The following is a 25031-nucleotide window of genomic DNA, read 5'->3' as shown; positions in this document are numbered from 1 at the left end:
ATTAAGCCTGAATGTCTGTGTTTGTGAGATTTTGAGCTAAGGATAGAATATCTTTGGGTTTATTCAAAGGTTTCTTTGTTTATTCTTAAATTACACACAAGTGATTTTTCAACCTTTTCATTTCTTTTTTTCTAGTACAAATACTTAAAAGCTGTACATTTTTCTGTAATTATCACTTTTGCTTTATCCCACAGGATTTCATATGCAGAATTTTAGTTAACATTAGGAATTATTAAAATCTTTACCTTGATATTATTTCCTTTTCTTTGTAAGTTAGTTTTAATTTCTAAATATAAGGACATTGTTAAGTTGATCTTCCTGTTATTGACTATAATTTAAATTGTATTGAGTCAGAGAATATGGCCTATATAATTTCTACTCTTCATAATTTTAGACTACTGTTTTAGTTACTTACTGAATTTTAGACAGAGTTGTATTAGTGGATCTCTTATACCATGGGGCATCACTGGATGGACTGGCTGGAGAGAACACATTCATTGCATGTCTGGGGTGTTGGTAAGGGTGGTTGGAAGATTGGGCTCAGCTGGCCAGAGGGCTAAGGTGATTTCCCCAACTTGGTGGCCTGAAAATAGTTGGACTTCTCATCTTGAGGCTCAGGGCTCCAAGAGCAAATAAGGAGAAAGTGGTGTGTCATTTTATTACTTAGCCTGTAAAGTCATATAGTAACTTTATTTCCAAATTGAGCTCCATTGGCCAAAGAAGTTATAACTATTCCCAGATCAACAATATATGACATAGAACTCGTATCTCAATAGGAGATATGTCAAAACATTTGAAGGTATATTTTGAAACTACTATACATTCTTCATGGTGTATTACATGGTCATTTTTTACAAATGTGTTCACAACTGACAGATATTTAATTGTTAGGTGAACAAAAGAATAAATGTTCATTAAGTCACACTTAATTAGAAATCAAGTATTTTATATTTTTAGTACTTCTCAGTCTTTTTAACCTACGAGTTTTTGAGGAAAGAATACATTTGACAACTGAATTTTATCAATTTTATCAATTTTTGCTTAATATAGTTTGAGATCATTTTAGTAGGTACATGCAAGTTAAGAATTATTATGTCATCCCTGTTAACCTCTTATCACAATGATGTTATTCTCTTAATCTAAGTGCTGCTTTAGTTTTAAAGTCTATTTTTTTGATATTATTATAGATACTGAACATTGTTTTTATTAGTTTGTCTTTATTAGAGTCTTACTCCATCTCTTTCAAAATTTCCATGACTTTTTATATATGTTTTTGCCATTCCTTTACAGTTTTTAGCACTTTTATAAATTGAAATATAGTTAATTTATAATATTATGTAAGTTTCAGATGTACAGCAAAGTGATTCAGTTATAAGTGAAACATAACCCAAGTCTCTTATGTCTCCTGCTTTGGCAGGTAGGTTCTTTCCACTAGCACCACCTGGGAAGTCTATTTATTTATTTATTACATTCTTTTCTGTTGCATGTTATTACAAGATTTTGAATATACTTCCCTGGGAAATACAGTAAATCCTTGATGTTTTGCTACCCATTCCTCTAATTCTTTTTTTTTTTTTAAAGCTTATTTTAATTTTCATTTTATATTGGAACAGTTGATTAACAATGTTGTATTAGTTTCAGGTGTGTAGCATGGTGATTCAGTTATACATATAACAGTATCTACTCATTTTCTGATTCTTTTCCCATTTAGGTTATTATAGAACATTGAGCAGAGTTCCCTATGTTACACAGTAGGTCCTTATTGGTTTTCTGTTTTAAATATAGCAGCATGTACATGTCAACCAATCTGTGTCCTTATGTTTTATTTGCCTCTTATAAGAAGTGGATATCTTATAAAGTAGATATATTTTTTGTGTTTTATTATATATTTTGATTTACTTTCATGATCTTACTTTGTCTTTTTGTCTCATTTTTTCTATACTCCTTTTTCTCTTACATTTTAAAAACTTGATTGCAGTTTTCTTTTACTAAGTTTTTTTAAGTTTACTTTTCATCTTTTAGTATTTAAAAGTTGTAGCTTCTATTTCTATTCTTTTTAATCACTGACATTTTGAAATTTTACCATGGGTAGCAGCAGCAGTGTTCTAAAGAAAGTCTGAGGTTCAACAATATCCTAACCATTCCTCCTAAACAGTACAAGTTTATTAATTCTGCTATCAGTTATGCCTATTTTGTATGTTGCCATCCATTTAGTTTTTTTTAATTTCAAAAATTAGATTTTTAAGTCTAAGTGTTCTGTTTTGTTCTTCTTAACCTGAACATTTAAAAATTCACCATTGTTAGCTCATTCTTATGATTCCACCTTTTATTTTTTTTAAACCTTTCCTACATAATTAACTTATATGCTATACTGATAAGTGCAACATTTGAGAGCCTTGGGTTTTCTAAATTTAAAACTATTTTCATGGATTGCTTCTCCTTCAGATTTGTTATCTTGTGTATTTGACAGAACTCTCATGCTTATGATCTCATTTTATCTTACTTTATTCTGCAAGAATCCTGAAAGTCTAAATAGGAAATTTCTTCTTGAGAGAGGATTTACATTTGCTTTTATCAGAAGCGAAAAGAATTCCAACTTTTAAATACTTTAGCTTCTTTTAAGAGTTCAGAATTGAAGGCCTAAGTCTTTGTTTTAACTACCCCTCTGGCTGCTAGGCCAACACACAGTTTTCAAACAGCAGACCTGGCTTGAGTATTGCCTTCAGAGAATCCTGTTTTGCTTAATATTCATCACTCCACATCAGAATTCACAGTTCAAATTTTATTGTTTGCTTATTTTTATTACTAGAGCTGTAGGAAAGGATTGGAGGTTTCCATTACCTTTCTTAAGCCCAGCAATATATTAAAAATTCTTTCCTTATCACCCCACCTTAGGATCTAGTTGGTATGTAGGGAGGGCCTTTATGTATCTGGTCTAAATTAAGAAAAGTCACCCAGATTTTCAGAAACAGTAACTCTATGTTATTAAACTTTCCCTTGGATAAATAACTTGCAGCACCACTCCTTTATACCACTTATTTCAAAGAAGCTATATCTTTATGGCACATGGCTGCCTTCCACTCTTTATGGCAGGACTTGAAAACTCATTGCTTGAGATTATTAGTTTGAGAGACTTTGGCTTCTTCAGGGTAATATATTAGCCAGTCTTTCAAATACTATCTGGGTACTTCTCCTGCCTATAAGTCTCCAGTTTAAATAGAGTTTAATGAAGGACAACAGAGCATGAGAAAAGCCTATTAGGTGTGCAGATGGTGTACCATCAAACACAATCATGAAAATTAATTATGAGAATGAGGAGCAGCCTGAGACAGGATCTGAGTTTATGTGCTCTGATGGACATGTAGTTGTTATAAGCACACACACAAGAAATAGGGTTCTTTGACAGTACAGGTAAAGAGCTTCCAAAGACAGAGATTAAGAGTTCCAGTAAGGAGATAAATATATTAATTGGTTATGAATCAATAGAATTTATATTTGTTAACTTTTTCCCTTTAGGCTCTAACAAAGCTAGGCCTATATCTACTTTCTTTGCAGCCTGAATTTGTAAGTTTTTTTTTTTTTTTTTTTAATGCAATGATGATTATACAACCAGGATCTGATAAGAAAACTATGTGCAGAAAATAATGCAATTATCTCAGATATAAGCAAATGGTCAACTTCCAGGTGTGTTAAAAAATTAATATGAAAAATTATTCTTCAGCAAGTCACATTCCGTTAAAATGAAAGCATTGACAATAAAAATCTTCATAATGAAATATATTAGAAAACTCCAGATGATATGAGACTTATTTCAAGAAATAACTTTACAATTAGGTTCCAATACAGAGAAGTCTTTGCTAGCCCTTGAAAACTTGATTCCTGTATTTGTCAATATGCACTGAATACTTAGGTGCTGCTGCTGCTGCTAAGCCGCTTCAGTCGTGTCCGACTCTGCGTGACCCCATAGACGGCAGCTCACCAGGCTCTGCCGTCCCTGGGATTCTCTAGGCAAGAACACTGGAGTGGGTTGCCGATTCCTTCTCCAATGCATGAAAGTGAAAATTGAAAGTGAAGCAGCTCAGTCGTGTCTGACTCCTAGCAACCCCATGGACTGCAGCCTACCAGGTTCCTCCATCCATAGGATTTTCCAGGCAAGAGTACTGGAGTGGGGTGCCATTGCCTCCTCTGATACTTAGGTGCTAGGCACTGTTATAGAAATTTGGATTATGTTGTTATTCAGTTGCTAAGTTGTGTTCAACTCTTTGTGACCTCATGAACTGCAGCATGCCAGGCTTATTGGTTCTTCACTATCTCTCTGTGTTTGCTCAGACTCATGGCCTTTGAGTCAGTGATGCCATCCAACCATCTCGTTCTCTGTTACCTGCTTCTTCTCCTGCCCATTCTCAGCATCAGGGTCTTTTCCAGTGAGCTGGCTCTTCACATCAGATGGTCAACTGTAGCTATTCAAACATCTGTAGCTATTTCTCCCCTCTTCCCCAGTAGTATATTGGACACCTACCAACTTGGGGGTTCATCTTTCAGTGTCAAATCTTTTTTCCTTTTCGTATTGTTCATGGGGTTCTCAAGGCAAGAGTACTGAAGTGGTTTGCCATTCCCTTCTCCAGTGAACCACATTTTGTCAGGCCCTAACTAGCAGGGACTTGACCTTCAGCTGCTCAGCGTATCTGAATGACATGCCTGGTACCCTGGTTGTCCCACTGCTAGTCATCACTGAGTGTATAATCTTCACTGACTGTTGGGTGTTGATCAACATGTGGCTGAGGGTAGAGGCAAAGGCCCTGCTGGAGTGGCTGGGAGGGGGTCTGGAGAAGGCTGGAGCTGATGTTGGAGTATGTTGGAGAGTGACTAGCTCACTGCTGCCCAGGAGTCACTGTTCATCGTGAGCCAATCCACTGCCCACGAGCTTATCAGACAAAATTTTCTTTGTACAGCTTACATTGTAATGGCTGGGGATAGATAAGAAACATATATGTGTGTGTATATATGTGTGTATGTACAAATATATTATATCTAATACTAAGGGTAGTGCTAGAGGAAAATAAAGCAGACTAGTGAGAATGAGTAAACTTTTTGGAAGTATGTGAATGTGTGCGTGCATGTGTTTGAGTGCATTCATGTTTACATTCTAGGTAAGTTTGTCTGGTAAAACCTCTCAGAGTTCTAATTCTGGGGGAAGAAAGTCTTGCAGACTATCTGGAGTAAGAATGTTACAGGTTGGAAAATCAGAAAGCATGTATTATCTGAAATTAGGGGTATGCTGGATTCATTCAGAGAATAGCTAGAATACAGACTAAGGGTGTCAGTTGTATTTTTTTTGTCAGAGAGGTAGTTGGTAGTTACCATTTTTCCATGATACTAATGTGATTTTTCTAGAAGTTTTAAGCAATAGCAGTCATTATACTCTCTAGAGATTAAAAGTATATATTTTGTGGGTTGTAATCATTTCCTGATTATTGACTGATCACTATCTATATCTAGAGAATAGCTCTGTGCTGAGTTTTAAGACTTAGTCCCTGTTCATAAAATTCACAGTGTAATTCTGGAGACTTCTTGGTTTGCTTATTCTCCCTTTGAATCACATTGCTTTTCTTTTCTAAAATGATCCCACTTGGACTGTATGGTTTTTCTTAGGCTGACCAATATCTCATCTTCCCAGTCATCAGTCTTGACATGTAGATGCCTTTATGACTGGGGAATTTTATCCTCCTGTCTCTTTTATAACACCTCTTAATGTTAGGGAAAACTTCTGAACTCTCCTCCAATTCTCCACGGCTTGCAGAAGACTTAAGAGTCTACTTCAATTTTATTTGTCTAGACATTCCCTTTTATCATCCAGGGATCTTGATGGAAAAATCTGTGGGTTCTATTATGTAGAACCCCGGTTGCCATGACTTGTTTTTCATTGTTTTTCAGCTGTTGTGTCCAACACTTTGTGACCCCATGGACTGCAGCTCATGAGGATTCCCTGTCCTTCACTGTTCCCCTAGAGTTTGCTCAAACTCATGTCCATTGAGTTGGTGATGCCATCCAATCATCTCATCCTCTGTTGCCAACTTTTCCTCCTCTCTTCCATCTTTCCCGGCATTATGGTCTTTTCCAATGAGTTAGCTTCTCATATTTGGTGGCCAAAGTATTGGAGCTTCAGCATCAGTCCTTCCAGTGAGTGTTCAGGGTTGATTTTCTTGACTTGTGCCTCCTGACAATTACTGTTAGAGGCTAGGGAGCAGGGACATTTCTCCAGTAATTCTTTTCTCCTCTTTCAGGTCTTCTTTCTCTCCTGATCAAACTCTGGAAGTGACTTAACATGAACTTTGTCTTTCTTTTTAATTGACACTTAATTCTTTTAGAGCAGTTTTAGTTTCATAGCAAAATTGAGGGTAGGGTACAGAGATTTCCCATATGCCCCCACCCAAGCATAGCCTCCTCTGTTATCATATTTCACCAGAGAGGTACATTTGTTACAACCAATGAGCCTATGTTAATGTAGTCATTTTCCCCCCAGTTCTCTGTGTACTAAACTTTATACCTCTTTTCCATTAGAAATTTGCATTTGATATCCCAATTGAAAGTTTTAAAGTGTAAGCCTTATTCTTTCTCCAAAAGTGTAGCCTTTAAATTTAAATATCTTTAGCTTTCTAAATTATTCTTTCCAAATGAATTTCAAAAGTCTACTTAGACATCCAAAATCCTACTTAGAAACCCAAAAGCCTACTTGGAAACCCAAAAGACAACAAATTGGCTTTCTGGTTTGGGCTATGTAGGTTCTTTCCTGAGGTAATAAACTTGGAATTCCTTGATCTCAAGGGCAAGTTTTAATTGCGAATGAAGAATTTATCTGTTAGTGCATTTAAATCTTATCCTACTGTTTGTTGTTGTTTCTGACTAGGTTGTATCTGACTCTTTTTGATCCTATGGGCTGCAGCATACCAGACTTCCCTGTCCTTCACTATTTCCTGGAGCTTGCTCAAACTCATGTCCATTGAGTCAGTGATTCTCTCTAACCATCTCATCCTCTGTCACCCCTTTCTCCTCCTGCCTTCAATCTTTCCCAGCATCAGGGTCTTTTCCATTGAGTTGACTCTTTGCCTCATTTGGCCAAAGTGTTAGAGTTTCACATTATCCTTCCAATGAATATTCAGGGTCGATTTCATTTAGGATTGACTGGTTTATATCCCTGCAGTCCAAGAAATTCTCAAGGGTCTTCTCCAGGACTGCAATTCAAAAGCATCAAATCTTCAGTGCTCAGCCTTCTTTATGGTCCAACTCTCACATCCATATGTAATAACTGGAAAAACCATAGCTATGGCTGTATGGACCTTTGTTGGCAAAGTGATGTCTCTGCTTTTTAGAATGCTTTCACAGTTTGTCATGCCTTGGGTATAGCTCACTTGTAGAGCCCATGCTTAGCATGCACGTGGTCCTGGGTTCAACTAACACCCAAAAAAGATGTCCTTGTCATTATAGGGGACTGGAATGCCAAAGTAGGAAGTCAAGAAACACCTGGAATAACAGGCAAATTTGGCCTTGGAGTACGGAATGAAGCAGGGCAAAGGCTAATAGAGTTTTGCCAAGGGAACACACTGGTCATAGCAAACACCCTCTTCCAACAACACAAGAGAAGGCTCTACACATGGACATCACCAGATGGTCAACACCAAAATCAGATTGATTATATTCTTTGCAGCCAAAGATGGAGAGTTCTATACAGACAGCAAAAACAAGACCTGGAGCTGACTGTGACTCAGATCATGAACTCCTTATTGCCAGATTTAGACTTAAACTGAAGAGAGTAGGGATAACCACTAGACCATTCAGGTATGGCCTAAATCAAATCCCTTATGACTATACAGTGGAAGTGAGAAATAGATTTAAGGGACTGGATCTGATAGAGAGCCTGATGAACTATGGACAGAGGTTCATGACATTGTACAGGAGACAGGGATCAAGACCACCTCCATGGAAAAGAAATGCAATAAGGCAAAATGGTTGTCTGAGGAGGTCTTACAAATAGCTGTGAAAAGAAGAGAAGTGAAAAGCAAAGGAGAAAAGGAAAGATATTTCCATTTGAATATAGAGTTCCAAAGAATAGCCAGGAGAGATAAGAAAGCCTTCCTCAGGGATCAATGCTAAGAAATAGAGGAAAACAACAGAATGGGAAAGACTAAAGATCTCTTCAAGAAAATTAGAGATACCAAGGGAACATTTCATGCAAAAATGGGCTCAATAAAGGACAGAAATGGTATGGACCCAACAGAAGCAGAAGATATTAAGAAGAGGTGGCAAGAATACGCAGAACTGTACAAAAAAGGTCTTCATGACCCAGATAATCACAATGGTGTGATCACTCAACTAGAGCCAGACATCCTGGAATGTGAACTCAAGTGGGCCTTAGAAAGCATCACTATGAACAAATCTAGTGGATGTGATGGAATTCCAGTTGAGCTATTTCAAGTCCTAAAAGATGATGCTGTGAAAGTGCTGCACTCCATATGCCAGCAAATTTGGAAAACTCAGCAGTGGCCATAGGACTGGAAAAGGTCCGTTTTCATTCCAATCCCTAAGAAAGGCAATGCCAAATAATGAACAAAACTACTGCACAATTGCACTCATCTCACACGCTAGTAAAGTAATGCTCAAAATTCTCCAAGCCAGGCTTCAGCAATACGTGAACTGAGAACTTCCAGATGTTCAAATTGGTTTTAGAAAAGGCAGAGGAGCCAGAGATCAAATTGCCGTATCCGCTGGATCATCGAAAAAGCAAGAGAGTTTGAGAAAAACATCTATTTCTGCTTTATTGACTATGCCAAAGCCTTCGACTGTGTGGATCACAATAAACTGTGGGAAATTCTGAAGGAGATGGGCATACCAGACCACCTGACCTGCCTCTTGAGAAACCTGTATGCAGGTCAGGAAGCAACAGTTAGAACTGGACATGGAACAACAGATTGGTTCCAAATAGGAAAAGGAGTACGTCAAGGCTGTATATTGTCACCCTGCTTATTTAACTTATATGCAGAGTACATCATGAGAAACGCTGGTTTGGAAGAAGCACAAGCTGGAATCAAGATTGCCGGGAGAAATATCAATAACCTCAGATATGTAGATGACACCACCCTTATGGCAGAAAGTGAAGAGGAAATAAAAAGCCTCTGGATGAAAGTGAAAGAGGAGAGTGAAAATGTTGGCTTAAACATTCAGAAAACTAAGATTATGGCATCTGGTCCCATCACCTCATGGGAAATAGATTGAGAGACAGTGGAAACAGTGTCGACTTTATTTTTTTGAGCTCCAAAATCACTGCAGATGGTGACTGTAGCTATGAAATTAAAAAACGCTTACTCCTTGGAAGGAAAGTTATGACCAACCTAGATAGCATATTAAAAAGCAGAGAGATTACTTTGCCAACAAAAGTCCGTCTGGTCAAGGCTATGGTTTTTCCAGTGGTCATGTATGGATGTGAGAGTTGGACTGTGAAGAAAGCTGAGTGCCGAAAAATTGATGCTTTTGAACTGTGATGTTGGAGAAGACTCTTGAGAGTCCCTTGGACTGCAAGAAGATCCAACCAGTCCATCCTGAAGGAGATAATTCCTGGGTGTTCATTAGAAGGACTGATGCTGAAGCTGAAACTCCAATACTTGGGCCACCTCATGTAAAGAGTTGACTCATTGGAAAAAACCCTGATGCTGAGAGGGATTGGGGGCAGGACGAAAAGGGGATGACAGAGAATGAGATGGCTGGATGGCATCACCGACTCGATGGGCATGAGTTTGAGTAAACTCTGGGAGTTGGTGATGGACAGGGATGCCTGGTGTGCTGCGATTCATGGGGTCGCAAAGAGTTGGACAGGACTGAGTGACTGAACTGAACTGAACTGAATTGATTGCTTCCTGAAAACCCCTTGACTTCATACTCCAAGATGTCTGGTTCTAGGGGAGTGACCATATCATCATGGTTATACAGATCATTAAGACCTTTTTTTGTATAGCTTTTATTTTTTTGTGTGTGTATTTTCTTGCCACCTGTTCTTAACCTCTTCTGCTTCTGTTAGGTCTTTACCATTTCTGTCCTTTATCATGCCCTGCGATGCAGGAGACCCCTGTTCACTTTCTGGGTTGGGAAGATCCTTTGGAGAATGGATAGACTACCCACTTCAGTTTTCTTGAACTTCTTGTGGTTCAGGTGGTAAAAAATACGCTTTCAATGTGGGTGACGTGGGTTCAGTCCCTGAGTTGGGAAGATCCCCTGGAGAAGGGAAAGGCTACCTACTCCAATATTCTGCCCTGGATAATTCCATGGACTCTATAGTCCATGGGGTTGCAAAAAGTTGGACATAACTGAGCAACTTTCACTTCCACTTTCACTTTCTTGCATGAAATGTTCCCTCTCTTCCCCTGGTGGTTCAGATGGTAAAGAATCCGCCTGCAAGGCAGGAGATCTGGGTTAGATCACTGTCTCAGAAATATCCCCTGGAGAAGAGACTAGCTACCCACTCCAGTATTTTTGCCTGGAGAATTCCATTGACAGAGGAGCCTGGCAGGCTACAGTTGCATAGAGTTGGCATGAATGAGTGACTAACACTATCCTACTATAGGATAAATGAATAATTGAATTACATATATGATCAATGAAGTCTATTTTCATAAATGGTATACAAATTACCTCATTTAGCTTATACATCCCTTCAGATCTCTATATCTGCCACTTCTGAATCCAAAGTTCAACAAATTCTTCCTCTGTTTCTTCTCTGTATGTTACTGGAAGAGAAGAATACAGATGATTACAAAGAGATGCTTGACGGCAGAGTATTGACACTGATTATATGGAATTCTTCTGTAAGAGTATTTATCTTGTATGTATGTATTTATATATGTCAGTATTGGCTTATAGATATTCATTTTATATTTTGGATACTTATGCAGTACTAATGAATTTATTTTGCTGATTAAATCGAGCACTTTCTTACTCTTTGGTACTATAAGATGCACAAAGCTCACCTTGTATATTTCCTGTTCCAATTCTAGAATCAGCTTTTTCTCCAAGGATTCTTGTTCCTTTATAGGAGAATGGTATTAGAAACCAAGGTCTGGATGTTAGGTGTGCTCATTATAATTGGGGTGTTGTTTCTTTTAGATCCCCTCAGATAATAGAGTAAGAAAATTTATATGTTTATGTTAATACATGTATGCACACATATCTATAAATATTTCTGTATGTAAACACTTGTATCTATTTTAAGAAAAATCCGAGTTCCTACTGATGTCTTCAACTCTAGTTTGACCACATGGGTCATTCTAGCCTCTCACTCTTGCTTGTTTGTAAACTCATATTCCAACGGTGATAAACCTTACTTAAGTATTCCATTCCAGTTTACATGTATAATAGTACCAGAATCATTAAACCAATAATCCCATTGGAAAGAGCATCATCAACTGACTACAGTGTTTATGTGTAGTTTTTTTTGTTTGTTTTAGTCTTATAGACTCTTCTCCTTTCTGAAGTTGCTTACATCAGGCCTTTTGCCTGTCTTCTTCAGTGAGGTTGTTTTGTACATTTTTAATACAGGTAGATTCTTTTATCACAGCCTGCATTCCTTCCTGAGATACTCTGACTTCCTAAATGTTTGTTTAAAAATATTTGCATACATTAAGGTTCTCTCTTTGTGCTGCAGAGTTCTGTGGATTTTGATAATGCATAATCACTGCATTCATCATTAGAGTACCATACAGAATAATTTCACTGCCCTAAAATGCCCTGTGCCTTGCCTCTTTCTTTTAGGATCTGGTCATTGTAGCTATAGTCAGTTTATCTTTATTTTTCTGTCCTTTACTCTCCATTTTTATTTTATTGTTTTTTATATCATGTATCTTTCAAGTAGTTTTTAGAGATTACCCTCTTATCCTCTGTACTCTTTGCTCTAAATTACTCTATAGATAGCTCATCTTCCTCATGATTAGCAGGATGTAAAGATCTAATTCTGTTTAGCTGTGGTTTCAAAAACGACTTGAAAAGGAAAACACATCATACTTGTCTAGCACATTTTATTTAACATCTCAGAATACTTTACCAATTAAACAGACCTCCAGAGCTGAGTCAATGAGATGTGTATAGATGAATATGCTGAGAAAACCCTTCTCAAGGTCACAGGAAACTGTTCAAATCATAACCAGTGGAAGAGTATTTCTTTCCCTTGCACCATGAAAATCATCCTCTTGGGAATCGAGTACGTTTGGGAAAGGAGAATCTTGAATAGCAACCAGATATATTTGGGAGTCTTTCAATGGCACAGTTTTAATCCAATCTTGCTTCTGGTATTTAGGAAACCAGACATATAATCTTTGTCTCTGTAGGGGATCTAAGCATTCACATGCTTTTCTCGACAGTGCTGTCTGCCTATATTTGCCCAAAGACATAATAACTATTTTAGGTAACTTCATACTGTGACAGGGCTGTGTTATGTAAATGAAATGAAGACGTTCTAGTCTAAATTAACAGATGATTTTTATGGCTAGACAATTTTGGGGAGAGTGTCTAAGCAATTCGAGCATTTAAAATTGCTGAGAATTTAAAACTTCTTTTACAGTATTGACTTTAACATCACTTGAGAAGCTATTTTTTGGTCAACTTACAGTGTTATTCTCTTTCTTAATCAGTCTAATACCTAGTTATTTACACAATGCTAATTATCTCAGCAAAGTATGGTTCTGCTGATTTGAAATTTACCTTTCAAAGATAATTAGTTTCTATAAATTATGGCAAGTATTTGTTTTGATGTACTTTATACTTTCTACTACATAGATGGTGTAACTATGAGATATATTCTGCAAGATAGAAAATAAAATGAGCATTTTATTAACTTATAAAGCATGTTTTAATAGCATTAAATTTCACATAGAAAATTAAAAATCATGAAACTTTTGAATTCTGGAAATATAAAAAATTTCTTGGAAGTATTGTCCTTATACAGATGCATATAGAAGTGTTAATGTTATGTGCACATAGCTTTATTTTTAAAAGAGGTAGTCTATGAAATTCACAATGTCAAAAAACTGCTTTAATTCACTTTTAAACATCTACCTCCAAATATTTTCCTGATTTTCTTCCTGTCACTAACAACAGGATTCTCCTACGAACCAGGCTTGGGAGCTCAGAAATAACTTTGACTTATAATCCACCTCTTCTATCCTCTCATATGCCATATGCTGTAGATTTTACCTCATTGCTTCTTGAATCTTATTTTCATCATTACTGCCACTCCCTTAGCTATGTCTCTCTATGGTTTTTATGTAGGGTGCTGTGGAACTCTGAAACCTGCTCTCCTGATTCCCCTTTTCCCAGGTCCTTGTACATTTTACCTAATGATGACAAACAGATCCATGTCAAGCATTGTTTAATAATAGTTTCTGCTCACTCTATTGATTGTTTCCCTCATTTCTACTGAAATATATATAATGCTTGATATTTTTTAAACTTTGGCCCTCAAGAACTTTCTTAGCTCCAGTTAAACAGAACTATTTGCTGTTCCAAGACCTGCTGCTCCCCACTCTCTACTCCAACTTTCTTACCCTCTCCATTCCAGTGTTAACTAGACTGTGTTTGATAGAAGCAAGTCCAGTGAGACACTTTCAAATATGGGAAGGGTTGTCTCTTGTAACAGAAGTTTAGGAAGGGGGCGTACTCTATGTCCTTTTTGGAAGACAATGCATATTTACAAATGAAAGCCCACAATTGCCTGCAGTCAAGAAAAGTGTCTAGTTTTGACTAGCTTTCTCAAACTAGCTGGATGATAGAATGCTTTTCAGTGCATACAATTCCTTAAAAGGTCAGGTGCTTTTCTTCAGGCTAATCCTTCTGTCTGGCATGAATTCATCCTCAGGGCTTCTATGCACAACTGACAAAATCCTCTCACTTCTTCAGAATTACAAACCAATACAAATGCCCCCTCTCCCATAAATCTTTCCTTGAATCACTGTCAAACACAGGTCTTCTTATTGAAAATTTTGTAGCACTTTTTAAGGTACCTTTCTTATGGCACATACCTTACTCTGACTTTTCTTCAGTTATTTGTTTTTACTAGGTTTAACCACCTGTCCAAACTGTAATCTCCTGCAAATAATGATCATGTCTTATTTTTCTCAGCATCATTTCCAGAGACTATTTCTTGTACATAATGAGTTTGAATATAAATAACTATTGAATCGTGTTTTATAATAATAGCAGCGTGCCTATCTATAAGTTTGGAAACAAGCTATCTGAGTTGATTCTTATTCACTCTGCCAACTGGGCAGAAATTACTGACCTCATATTTAAGAACTGAAACCAATACAATTTCTTGTCCTTGTGTTAAAATACTGGATACAGACACACTTTACTTTCTCAATATTGAGAACAACAAGTAAAACATAACTCAGCTGTTTATTTCAGGTACACTTAATGTAAGAAGATAAAACTGTGAGCCAACTAAAACAGTATTTTTTAATCAAGACTATCAGTTAGCTCAACAAGAATCCCTTTAAGACTTTCACTTCAATGGGCCAACCAATCCAAAAGTATTATATCATTAATCCTGCCCAACTCAGTTCTTGAAAGACTTGCTTTAAAATCACCCAGCCTGGGCCTTAAAAACCCTATAAATGTTCTTGCTTTTCCAGCTTCTCAAATCTGGGATATTTTGTCATGGTCTCTTCTACTGCAGTTAAATCTAATAAAGTTAGCTGTGCTTTATCAATAGGTTTTACTGCTGGTCTTCTGGAGGAATGAGTAGTTGACACTTATAAATAAAAACTTTGATGCATAAAGAATTAAAAATTTACCCAAGTTGCAGAGCTGGGAAATGGCAGTGCTAAGATGAATAACCAAGCCTTTGAAATCTTTATCTGCAAAGTTTCCTCCTATCTTTCCTCTGTGTTATGTTATTTCTGTGAAACAACTATAAACTTCAGGTCACTTCAGCTGTAAAGAGCGGTGTGAAATTAGTTTGTTCACAGCTCTCCTTCAAATAAGTATGCTTCATTCATTCATACAAACAAGCAATGTCTCTTGAGTGCCTACAATATACCAGGTATTGGGAATATATCCACAACAAAACAAAGCTTTTGCTTTCAAAAATGTCACATTCTAGTTGGAGCCAGGTGGGGAGCAAAGACAGTAATAAATAAAAAAAAAAAGTAAATAAATAAAAGTTGAAGTAGAAAAATTGAAAGAGGGATTGCAATTTTATACAGGATTGTCAGAGAAAACTCACCTGAGAGGTGACCTGAGATAATATCTCAAGGAAGTGAGTAAGGGAACTAGTTAGATATCTGTGGGAAAACCTTCTAGGTGCTTATCAGATGAAGCCTAAAGGTTAAGAGACCATGCCATTTATGTTTTAAAAAAATTACAGTGATTGAGCAATCATTATGTTGAACAAAATATTTGTATACTTAATCAATGCTGTAAGTGGTATAAGGCTGTGTCAATGGTATTTGCCTCTTGATATTCTGGTGCTGATTTGATTATAAACAATGTCCCCTGCTTGCTTTTGCATATCTAAGTCATCTTAATTCCTGATGGGTGATGGGTGGCAGTCTTCTCTGATTAATTTTCTTCAATAGTCATATGTAAATTCCTTGTGTGATGCAAAGTGCTTAAAAATCTGTTTTCCTTCTGAAAGCTTGAGGAATCATAGCATTTATTCCTAGAGTCATCAAGGTCAAGTGGGGGAGAAAAACCAAATAGGATATATTTAGCCATTCATTTGGTTCATATATTGTGAAATGACTCCTTTCAGATGATTGACTACAGAGAAATTGAAGTCACTGTGCAAAGATTAAGCCCTGATAGTAAATTCTTTAAACTCTGTTCAAGTCAACGAAAACACACCCTTTGCTTTAAGAGTAATTCCTCCTAATGTTTCTGAAAGATTTTAATGAGGCTAGACACATAGAAGTCCTTTGCCAAAAATATTTTTATTGCACAAAGATGAAAAATGCCAAGAATCAAGGTGGCAGGCTTCATTACAAATACTTGTAATGAATCATTACAAATACTGCTTCTTTGAAACCTGGCCCTAATCCATTTAGCCCAAACTATGTTTTGTGTGTGTGTGTGTGTGTGTGTTATCTTAGAGCCTTCCGGCTTCCCACTCTAAACTCTAGTCTCCCTAACAAGTTGCACAAAAGCTCCTGGTCCTGGCCCTTCCCAGCACTGCCTCTGTCACTCCATATAGCAACATTTCGTTTCCAGCAAAATTGAAATAGGCGTTGAGAGTTGTTGCTCACTCTGTGTGGCCTCTCACCTCTCTTCCTTTATTGCTCTTTCCCCCTTACTGTGGGATTCTCTCTTCCGGGCCCCACTTCTGTGTTGGGAGTCTTTAGGTTTCCTCCAGATGCTCCCTTCTGTGCTCACTGTGTACTGTCTCCCTTAGGGATCACATCTGTCCTGTATGATTTCAATGACTGTCTCTCTGTAAATGATCCTCAGACTTAAACATCTCAGTTTATGGCTTCTTGGCTCTAGACACAAGTGTTTAGTGCTTACCTGAGTGTCCTAAAGACACTTTAACATTCAACCTATCCAGCACCAATTCATTTATTTTTTTTTAATTTACTTTTAAAAATTTATTTATTCTAATTGGAAGCTAATTACTTTACAATATTGTAGTGGCTTTTGCCATACATTGGCATGAATCAGCCATGGGTGTACATGCATGGAGTTCCTTGAATGTCAGTAGTATTCAACCGTTTGTATAAGGCATAAAATCATTGAGAATAGAGTCACTTATTCATTCAGTGATTATAATGTGCCAGACACAGTTTTAGGCATTTGAAATACAACAGTATATAAAACAAACTGTGTCCTCATGAAGTTGATGGTTTACTTGGAAGAGGTGGGAGCTAATAAATATTTAGCATACTGAATAGTGGTAAGGGCTGAGGAGACATAAAGTGGAGGAAAGGAAATATGGAGTCTCACCAATAAGAGGCTTTCTGGTCAGTAAAAATTTCCTTGGTAGCACTGCAGAACATCATTCAGAGCAGGGGGTCGCAGTGGAGTAAGCAGTGAGGGGCTGAGATGGAGCGTGGGTGCAGAATCTTACAGGTTTGGGGTCACTGGAAGGGCCTTGGCTGGTACTTTGATCAGAGTACTCTGAATGCAGAACCAGTGGAGGGTTTTGGGCAGATGAAGTGATTCTACTTATGACTTAATGTGGTCACTCTGGCTGCTCTATTGAAAATTAACTTTAAAGAGGATGAGTAGAATGAGTGAGACCAGTAATTAGACAAATGAGCTAAATAGAATAAGGAGTAATCATCTTAGATTAAGACTTAGATTGAGACTAAGGTATTATTAATGGAAATGGTGAGAAGTTGTAAGACTCCAGATGTGATTTGAAGGTAGAACTGAAAATTTGCTGATAGAGTTGGCCCTAGGTATAAAGGAAAGAAATGAATAAAATTTCCAGTTGTTTTTCCTAAGCATCTGGAAGGATGGAATTATTATTTTCTAAAATAGAAAAGGCTATAGGAACATATGTTTTCTAGGGAAAAATCAGGATTTTAGATTTGAAAAAGTCAAGTGGATGCCTAACAATAATATGTAGAATTTACTGAATGTTGCAATATGCTGGGCACTGTTCTAAGAACTTTACATATGTATTCACTCACTTAGTCTTCACACTATCCCTGTGAGCTCAAACATTATTAGCTCCATTTTACAGATAAGAAGATTGAAGCACAGAGTATTAACTTGCTCAATGCCACATTGTTAGCAAGTGACAGAGTGGGGTCTTGAATCCAAGAAACTTGCCCTTGGAGCTTGTGATTTTTACTCACAACACTATATCACATGTAGAATGACACCTGTTTCAGTGGAAGTACAATGATATCTGAATGCATACATTATAATGGTAATTAAAACTATGAGCAAGATAAGATGGCTTGAACAGAGAGATTAAATACAAGAGAAGACACCTAAGAACTGGTCCCTAGAATACTCCAATGTTTGAACTTAGAATGATGAAGAGAGCCCAGTGACGAAAACTGAGAAATCATAGCTATAACTTGGGGAGAGATCCTAAGAGAGAGTGATGTCCTGGGAAGCAGGTAAAGAAAGTGTTTCAATGAGAAGGAAGTGATCAACTATGCCAAATTTTGCTGATGGGTTAATAATGGAGAGGGTTCTGCTGACATCTTGGTTTTAGCTAGTGAGACCCATTTTACACTGATTTGTGAAGATATTGTAAGACAATAAATGTGTATTGTTTTAAACCACCATGTTTGTAATTTATTACAGTAGCAATAGGAAACTAATATTAGTGGAAGAAATGCGTTGGAAATGTTAGGAGGTGATGACCAGAAAGTGAGATGCTTCGAACTGAGATTATGAAGGGAGGGCAGTAGTAGTTGAGGTAGCATAGATGAGAAAATCATTGGAGAATAGAGTGAAGGAATAGAATGGCTAGGGTATTAGAAGTATCATCTGTGTGGATAGTGAAATCAAAGGGCTAGTGTTTAAGGCAGATGTTGAGCCAAGTACACCATGTTTGCCCTCACCAACCTATTGTCCATGCTCTTTGAAATCCAAGTCCTATCACATTTTGCTCTTGCTTAAAATTTTTTAATATCTTGTCATTGGTAACAGGATATAAAACTAAAAATCTTTAATATGGTTAATACAATATCTTCATTTTTACATACTTTTTCATTAAAATATCTTCTTTTTTATTTTAGTCCAATGCTCTGACATTAGTGAAGCCTTCCCTATCCTCCTGGACTGTATTATATTTTTATTATGTTTTTCAGAGCAACTTTTTTTCGAAAGGATTTCGTACATTTAAAAATTCATCTCTCTCTCACATTCTGTCCATGTGTGTGTCTGGTCACGCCTGTGTATGATTGTCTGATTAAATTTTCTAGTAAATTATAAACTCATTAAGGGCAGGCACATTGTCACTTTTTGTTGTTCAGTTGCTAAGCCATGTCTGACTCTTTGTGACCCCATGAATTGCAGCACACCAGGCTTCCCTGTTCTTTACTATCTCTCTGAGCTTGCTCAAACTCATGTCCATTGAGTCAGTTATGCCATCCAACCATCTCATCCTCTGTTGCCCCTTTCTCCTCTTGACCTCAATCTTTCCCAGCATCAGGATCTTTTCAAATGAGTTGCTCTTCCCATGTAGCCAAAGTATTGGAGCTTCAGCTTCAGCACCTGTCCCTCCAATGAATATTCAGGGTTGATTTCCTTTAGGATTGACTGGCTTGATCTCCTTGCTGTCCAAGGGATTCTCAAGAGTCTTCTCCAGCACCATAGTTTGAAAGCATCAATTCTTCAGCGCTCAGACTTCTTGATGGTCCAACTTTCACATCCCTACATGACCACTGGAAAAATTGATACTAAAGTCTTTCTCTTGACACTACAATGAGAAGCATTCTCTAGTTGAAGTTTCATTTATTTAAGAGTAATAAGGATAAGAGGTGAATTTTAAATTTTGATATAAGTAAATTAAACATTTGATTGTATAGCCCTCATGTTTCATTTAAGTCTAAAATGGTGCTATTTTGACTAATAACTTATTCCCTATTCACTGGGGCTAGTATTCTTTTTCTGCTATTTTTATGCCAGACCAGTTCAAATTATGACACTGAGGAAGGGTGGTTGCTAAGGACATCTAAATTTTCAGAGAGCTATTTTGAGGACTTGATAGCAGTACAAGGAAGAGGTGGCAAATCCCTTGTTTTCACACCATGTCAGGGTCTTTAATATCAGTTTTTCAATAACAAAAGTGGAGGGTGGCAAAGAAAAACATTGCAGGAAAAAGGAATCTAGTGATAAGAAAACTTAATCCATATATAACTGGATGAAATGTGAGGATCTTATTGGGATTCTGATTCAAATAAACGATCTACACAAATCATCCATTTGAAGTCAAGTGGGCTTTAGGAAGAATCAATACGAATAAAGCTAGTGGAGGTGATGGAATTCCAGCTACTTCAAATCTAATTCAAATCCTAAAACATGATGCTGTTTAAAGTGCTGCAGTCAATATGCAAGAGAATTTGGAAAACTCAGCAGTGGCCACATGATTGGAAAAAGTCAGTTTTCGTTCCAATCCCAAAGAAAGGCAATCCTAAAGAACGTTCAAACTACTGTCCAATTGCATTCATCTCACATGCTAGGAAAGTAAAGCTCAAAATTCTCCAAGAGAGGCCTCAACAGTACATGAACCAAGAACTTCCAGATGTTCAAGCTGGATTTACAAAGGCAGAGGAACCAAAGATCAAACTGCTAACATCCACTGGATCATAGAAAAAGCAAGAGAGTTCCTGAAAAACATCAACTTCTACCTTGTTGACTATGCCAAATCCTTTGACTGTGTGGATCACAACAAACTGTGGAAAATTCTTAGAGATGGGAATAACAGACCACCTTACCTGCCTCCTGAGAAATCTGTATGCAGGTCAAGAAGCAAGAGTTAGAACTGGACATGGAACAACAGATTGGTTCCAAATTGGGAAAGGAGTACATCAAGGCTGTATATTGTCACCCTGCTTATTAACTCTTATGCAGAGTACATCAAGCAAAATGCCAGGCTGGATGAAGGATAAGCTGGAATCAGGATTGCCAGGAGAAATATGAATAACCTCAGACATGTAGGTGACACCACCATCATGGCAGAAAGTGAAGAGGAACAAAAGAGTTTCTTGATGAAAGTGAAAGAGGAGAGTGAAAAAGTTGGGTTAAAACTCAACATGCAAAAAAATGAAGGTCTTGGCATCCAGTCCCATCACTTCATGGCAAATAGATGGGGAAACAATGGAAACAGTGACAGACTTGATTTTCTTGGGCTCCAAAATCACTGCAGATGGTGACTGCAGCCATGAAATTAAAAGACGCTTACTCCTTGGAAGAAAAGTTATGACCAACCTAGACAGCATATATAAAAGCAGAGACATTACTTTGCTGACAAAATTCCATCTACTCAAAGCTATGGTTTGTCCAGTAATCACATATGGATATGAGAGCTGGACTAATAGAAAGCTGAGTGCTGAAGAATTGATGCTTTTGAACTATGGTGTTGGAGAAGGCTCTTGAGAGTCTCTTGGACTGCAAGAAAATCCAACCAGTTCATCCTAAATGAAATCGGTCCTGATTATTCATTGGAAGGACTGATGCTGAAGCTGAAGCACAAATACTTTGGCCACCTGATGTGAAGCACTGACTCATGGAGAAGACCCTGATTCTGGGAAAGATTGAAGGCAGGAGGAGAAGGGGACGACAGAGGATGAGATGGTTAGATAGCATCATCACTGTCTCTACGGACATGACTTTGAGCAAGGTCCGGGAGTTGGTGATGAACAGGGAAGCCTGGTGTGCTGCAGTCCATGTGGTTGCAAAGAGTTGGACATGACTGAGTGACTGAACTGAACTGATGAAAACCATCCATAAGACATGGTGAGCATTTGAATACTGATTGAATATATAATGATATATACTAGTTATCTATGGCCATTTAAAAAATTTCCCCAGAATTTGGTGGCTTAAAACAACAAGCATTGATTACCTCATGACTTCTGTGGGTCAGGAGTCTGGCCATGGCTTATGTGGGTGCCTCTGCCTCAAGGTGTCTCATAGGCTATGATCAAGGTGTTCTCTAGGGGGTCAGTTGCTTTAAGACCTGACTAGGAAGAATCTGCTTCCAAGTTTTCTCTTGCTGCTGTTGGTAGACTGAAGCTGAAATCTGGCTGATGGCCAGTCATCAATTCCTTGCTACACTAGGTCTGTCCATAGGACCATTCACAGCAAGAAAGCTTACTTTCTCCAGATATGGGCTCAGAAGAAGATAAAATGAGAGAGAGAGAGAGAGGGTGATTGTAAGTGAGAGAGAGAGAGAATTTGCAAGATGAAATCCCCAATGTCTTTGTATCTGAGTGAGGTACCATCAGTTTTGCCATATTATATTCTTTATTACATCCAGCTCACATTCAAGGGGAGCAGTTATAACAACGGCTTGCAAAGCAGGAGATGAGGATCACTGGGGTCATCTTAGAAGGCCCCTATCACAGATATTAAGGAATTATTATTGATTTTCTTTATATATGATAATGATATTAGCAGGTCCGACTCCTTGAAACCCCATGGCATATAGCCCTCCTCAGTCCAGGGAATTCTCCAGGCAAGAATATTGGAAAGGTTTGCCATTCCCTTCTCCAGGCGATCTTCCTGACCCAGGGTTTGAATCCAGCTCTCCTGTATTACAGGCAGAATTTATCGTCTGAGCCACCAGGGAAACTCCTAATGACTTTATGGTTTGTTATAAATATTTCTTTTATTTTATTGCTGCTGCTACTGCTGCTAAGTCACTTCAGTCGTGTCTGACTCTGTGCGACCCCATCCCTGGGATTCTCCAGGCAAGAACACTGGAGTGGGTTGCCATTGCCTTCTCCAGTGCATAAAAGTGAAAAGTGAAAGTGAAGTCGCTCAGCCATGTCTGACTCTTAGCGACCTCATGGACTGCAGCCTACCAGGCTCTTCCGTCCATGGGATTTTCCAGGCAAGAGTACTGGAGTGGGGTACCATTGCCTTCTCCGTTTATTTTATTGATATATACTTAAATATTTATGGGTGAAGTGATATTTAAGTCTGTGATTTGCTTCAAAATAATCCAGTCGCGGGTGGGAAAATATAAGGAAGTATATGAATGAAACCAATGAGGCCAAGAATTGATGAATGTTGAAGTTGGATGATCTAGTATATAGGTTTATAGAATTATTCCCTTTAATTTTGTGCTTGTTTATACTGTAAGAAATTTTTTAAGATAAAAATATTTTGGTATCTAGCTCCCTGATTCCTGTGCTTATCACACAATAGGTCTTATATGGGTCAAGGAAAAATATATTTATTTAATGTGTCTTCTAAACCTCAATAGTAATAAAGTAAACATGGCATATTTGTATAACTGATATTCACATGACATTGCTTTATAGCTCCTCAGTCAATATTAAGTCCAGAAATTTCTGATATTCCAACCAATTTGCATTGGACTCTAATCTGTTTTAATAAAATTTCTACAGCTAACTGTCATAGCAACTTGAGATGACTACCCTCTATTAAAAGCCCCCTGAGGTTGAATACTCAGGTTGAGAAGAAAATTCACCAAATGGTGGCATAAATATTCCCTAGGCCCGCTCTGAAGTAATTATAAAGCTCAGGTCTATTAAATTTAAATACTAGCACTAAAATGTGTCCATATCATTTAGTCCAAAAAAGTTTAGAGATAACATTTAAAGAATGCTTATTTTAAAAGCATTTATATGGTTGAGGTGGAAACAGATCCATATATTTTTATTCTTTAATTTACTTTATTTAGTAGATAGTGAGGTTATAGTGTTTTATTTCTTTTGTTTTCTGCTAGAATATATAAAGTGACCATTCTTACAACCCAGAGGCACTAATACCAGAAATATTAGGTTAATAAATGAAAATAAATATAAGGCATAAAAATATGAAACATGGTGTCTGCTCTCAAGATATATTAAATTTTTTCTAGGAATATAATATTCATAAAAAAAGAGGGCAAAGTAAGGTCAAAACAAAATTGCCAAATAGGAGACAGTGATAGCAAGTGACTCAGGTTTTGGGAGAAAGGAAGAAATTACAAGTTGGACTGTCAAGGGAAGGATGCAGGACATGTGATAGTAAGATTCAGAAATCTGAAGAGAGTAAGTAAGGAATCTGAACTTCTCTTCTACTTTACAGTCTGCCATTTCATTTTGGGGCATGTGCGCATGTGGATAGAAGAAGGGTTTTTCTTGAGATATTAAATACTTGCTATTTTAATTGAAAATAGCTAGTGATATGACTGCCTTATTTTTTACTTCGACTGTCCACAAAGTACTTAAAATCTTTTTTCTGAATAATTCTCTTACGTGAATTTTCCACTGTAACTAGACATATGAACTCACTGTGTACTTACTTTTATATCTTTGAACAGACTTTGCTTGCCAAGGAATACCTATCATCTTTTGCATCACAATTTTGGAATATACCCGCATTTATAATCCTCAAATTCTCTCTGAAGAGTTCCCTTATTTCTCAACCAGCAGAAATATCTCTCCTGTAGTCTTTCATTGAACTCCTTGTCTCTGTCAAACATGTATTTGGCGGCAGATTCAATATTTCAGATTTGTGTTCTTATGCTATGTGTAGTTTTAAAAGCTCCCTGGGTCAAGTGTAAGCTCATTGGAAGCCTGGGGCATGCCTCTTATCTTTGGTATCCTCAAAGGAGCTTGCAAATAATGGTTCTTGTGCACGCATGTTGAGGGAATCATGAAATAAGATGACTTGCAAAGCTATGAGATTTATTGACTGCGTTTTCCTCTGCTGCTGAGTGTGTTCAAGGGAAGCCTGCTCAGCGATGCGTACTGAACTTTCTGTATGGGCTCCATTCAGTTTCTCAGGGAGGGAGCGCTAGTCATTAGCTCGTTTACTTGAAGAGCTCTTTCATGAAAAGCCTCTCAAGCTTTCTGGAACAACATACAATTGAAACATTTTCGGCTTCTTTTTTCCTTCCATCCTTTACAGGTATTATTTTTGTGTCTCGGTCTAATTGTGGTGATGCTTTCTTCCGCGATGACACAGAATGAAAGCCTGAGATGTCTGAGTGAAAATGATGCCATCCAATAGGGCAGAGATGATGCTAGAAGACTGCTATCAAATTGACCTTTAAGTGTTCTTACAGAATCTTGGGACATGCAACCAGTTAAGATAATTTAGTAATAAATTGAGTCCATATGAATAGTTCTTTTTTAAAAGATTATTAAATGTTTAGAGAACATATGCTGATACAGCATTTATACATTGACTTTATAATATACTCGACATTATTTCTGATCATTTTTCTTATAAGAAGACATGAAAGCATGTCCAGTGGACAACATGAAAATTGTTAGGTAGTTTCTAAGATTCTGAATAGAAAAAACAAAACAAAACAGTGCAGAACAACAACAAACAAAATGCTAACAAAAAAATGA

The sequence above is a fragment of the Muntiacus reevesi genome, chromosome 6 (genome assembly GCF_963930625.1).
Source record: "Muntiacus reevesi chromosome 6, mMunRee1.1, whole genome shotgun sequence".
In the NCBI taxonomy this organism is placed as follows: domain Eukaryota; kingdom Metazoa; phylum Chordata; class Mammalia; order Artiodactyla; family Cervidae; genus Muntiacus; species Muntiacus reevesi.
Note: the sequence above shows the minus strand (reverse complement) of the source record.